This window comes from Pygoscelis adeliae, unplaced genomic scaffold (genome assembly GCF_000699105.1).
Source record: "Pygoscelis adeliae isolate BGI_AS28 unplaced genomic scaffold, ASM69910v1 Scaffold121, whole genome shotgun sequence".
Taxonomy (NCBI): Eukaryota; Metazoa; Chordata; class Aves; order Sphenisciformes; family Spheniscidae; genus Pygoscelis; species Pygoscelis adeliae.
This window is the reverse complement of record NW_008824359.1, coordinates 6,920,251-6,923,392: the sequence shown is the minus strand read 5'-3', so window position 1 is coordinate 6,923,392 and position 3,142 is coordinate 6,920,251. Positions and strand designations below refer to the sequence as shown.

The 3,142-nt window shown below is 50.1% G+C and overlaps 1 long non-coding RNA gene across 1 annotated transcript; it reads right to left on the bottom strand.

Moving 5' to 3' along the window:
- Positions 1-1,359: 1,359 nt before the first annotated feature.
- Positions 1,360-2,903, bottom strand: LOC103913224. The gene is made up of 2 exons (XR_663412.1): positions 2,819-2,903; positions 1,360-2,722 (listed from the first exon to the last, which is right to left on the bottom strand). It is a non-coding gene; the product is annotated as an uncharacterized LOC103913224 (long non-coding RNA).
- Positions 2,904-3,142: the final 239 nt, after the last annotated feature.

Sequence of the window (3,142 nt, the reverse complement as noted above, 5' to 3'; positions counted from 1 at the left end):
CTGTACAGACTTGGCAGGTGCTCAGCTCTCTGCACTTTCTTTTGTTGAGTCAACAATAAATCCGGCCAGAGGAGAACAGCTTAATGGTAATAGTAATCATCTAGCCAAAATCCTGGCTAAAATATCCTCATCCCTCCAACCTCTGTAGCTCCTGGGTTTGCCTCCTTTCATCCCAAAGGGGACAGCTTTTGTGTGTGCGGTGGGGTATTGGAGAGTCCTTGTTATGCCTTGTTATGTGTTCAAGGCCAGGTTGGACGAGGCTCTGAGCAACGTGATCGAGTGGAAGATGTCCCTGCCTGTGGCAGGGGGGTTGGAACTGGATGATCTTTAAGGTCCCTTCCAATCCAAACCGTTCTATGATTCCGTGATTCTATGAAATCTCCAGGGATGCTCCGTGGCTGCAAGATGGAGGTCATGGCATGGCTGCTCCTCTTCCACCCGTCTTTCTATCATTGCTCACATGGGAGAAGTGGGAACGTTCATCTGAGCGCTGGCGATGGCCACAGCAAGGCTGGATACGAGGTGGGAAGAAAAATACAACCCAAGCAGAAGGGGACGGTGGGGTGGACCGTCCAATGTGCAAGGGACATGCACATTGCAACGCTGCTGGGTCGCCTGCCCTTCTTTTCTGCTCTGATGAAAGGTTTTTCTCCCATTTATGTTCATGGCACGCCCTGGGGCAGACTTGAGGAAGGCAAAGGGCAGCTCCGTGCGGGGATAACTGCTCTCCCGGGTGGGTGCTCACAGCTTGTTTTGCACGCCAAGCTTGGTGGATGCTGCACAGCGAGACCTTTTTGATCGCTAACTCCATGACCGGCTCTCAGGTGACTGGTACCTGCCAGGCTGTGCTCTGTAGTTCATCTCAGACTCACCCTGCTGCGTTGCAGACCCTGTTACTCCCTATCTTTGACATTTTACACCCTGAAATGAATCACCCAGTTCCCTTCAAGGCAAAACCCAGGTGTGGTTGTGTTTGCCCAGGAGATTGCTGCCAGGAGGCAGCTAAGACTAGGTTGTACCAGGCTGGGCTCTCCCTACCCTTTACAGTCATCTGATATGATCCAGGCAGGCTTTGCACCCTCCAACAGTCCCTGCACACCTTCCTTCTCCACCCAAATATACATGCACCCTCCCTGTCACGCAGCACAAACCCTATTCTTGCAGGCTGCAAACTGGTTGTCCCGTTATTTTGGGTGCTTTGAATTATCACCCAAAAAGAGGAGCTTGTTTTGGGGATCGGAGTCTCTCTTCACCAAGATGCATCCAAGCACACCGTGGCCAGACTGTGCTGCTCAGGACCGGCTTTGCACCAAAGGCAACCGAGATACTCCAAACACCGAACGGGACGCAGAAAGCAGGACGAGTCACCTTTTCCCTGTATTTGCTTGTAATAATGACCTGTTGTCATCGTAATTGGGTAAAAGAGGGTTTTTCTGCAGCATGCATTGCTGTCTATTGAACTCCTTTCCACTGGACAAGAATTGATGCTCGTGGTTTGGCAAGTTTTAGAAAAGGTTGCGCAGATGCGTAATACTAAGGATGGCAAAAAAAAAAAAATAAAGTTTTGGAGAGGATAGAAACCTTCTTGCTTCAAAACAAAATCTCCGGCTAACAGGGCTCAGGAGGGAAATTTCTTTGTGATCCACAACTCTTATGCAGGGGTTTCTTTTATCTTCCTCTGTAGTAACACAGGCCGGCAAGTCTCAGGGTGATGGGTTACATGAATTCCTTGCAATTGTTTTGAATCCTGCTTATACGCTTTCTTTAACTAATAATTCAGAAAAAAAACAGCCCTAAAAGCCCTGGCTTACCAAGTCCGGCCCCTGCAATCAGAGGGAAGCACTTGATACAGTTAATTTTGCCACCTTCAGCTGCTCCCCCCACGTTGCACAAAGGGTGTGTGGCAATTTGGGGTCGGGACTTCCCTGCCTCTTCGTGGTTTGCAGGGAGCAGAGAGCCCGTGGTGACAGTCAGATGATGATTGCTAATGTGGCTTACACGAATTGCTGCAGCTTCCCATCCTCCAAAGCTGGACATCACTTGCTGAAGTGACCGGTGGATCCTGTCCCGTGGCTAAAAGCGCATCCCAGCGATCCCGATACAGAGATGACGGTGCTTTGCACAGAGAGGGGTGATTTCTAGGCTCGGGGGTGGAGAAAATGGGGGGGGGAGGAGGAACCAGCTGTCACTGTCTTTAGTAACTGCCAGAACTCACGAGAGCAGATGAGAAGACCGAAATAGCAACACCAAACCTCAGGCGACCTATATCTGGGCCCTTCGGACTTCCCTGGAAACGCGGTCGGGTTGCCACATTACGCAGACACGCTCCCGGCCGCGCTCTCCGGAGCTTTGTTGGTTCAGCCGCTCCTCCGGTTTCGTTTGCCGGAGGAATTCAATTTCGTTGTGCCTGAAGGCATGGCCTGTGTGGGTTTTGTTTAGGTTTTTTTATTAATTGCTGTATTTTTCTTCCGCACAGTAGAAGAGAATGAGTCACCTGCGGGATCTGGGGGTGGGTGTGCATCAGAAGCAGGACCGCAGCAAGATTTTATGCTCCCATCGCCGTGCTAGCTGCATCTGGGAGGGAAAGCAGCTCCCTGTGTGCCAGGCTCCTGCGCTGGGAAGCAAGAAGGTGGCTACGATCCATCCTAACATGCCGAAGGTCAGAGTCTTAACTTCTTACCCACTTTACTGCGCTCTCCTGGTGAAGTACCAGCAGCTCCCCCTGCATTTAAGTAAGGAAATTCCATTCATATTCACTGTGTTTTTCTTCCCCGGGACTAGCAAAAAAAAAAAGAGCTAGATCGGTTTAAAGATTTACCGGAGTGCGTCGAAATAGCAAATACCTCAAGAAAATGACGTCAGAAATGCCTGAGCTGGGTGCAGATGCGATCGGGTGAAATTCTCCAGCCTGTGTTAGGGAAAAGGTCAGATCAGAGGATTATTTCTTTACTGAAAGAGTGGTTAAACATTGGACCAGGCTGCCCAGGGAAGTGGTTGAGTCACCATCCCTGGAGGTATTTAAAAGACAGGTAGATGAGGCGCTTAGGGACATGGTTTAGTGGGCATGGTGGTGTTGGGTTGACGGTTGGACTCGATGATCTTGGAGGTCTCTTCCAACCTTAATGATTCTATGATTCTATGA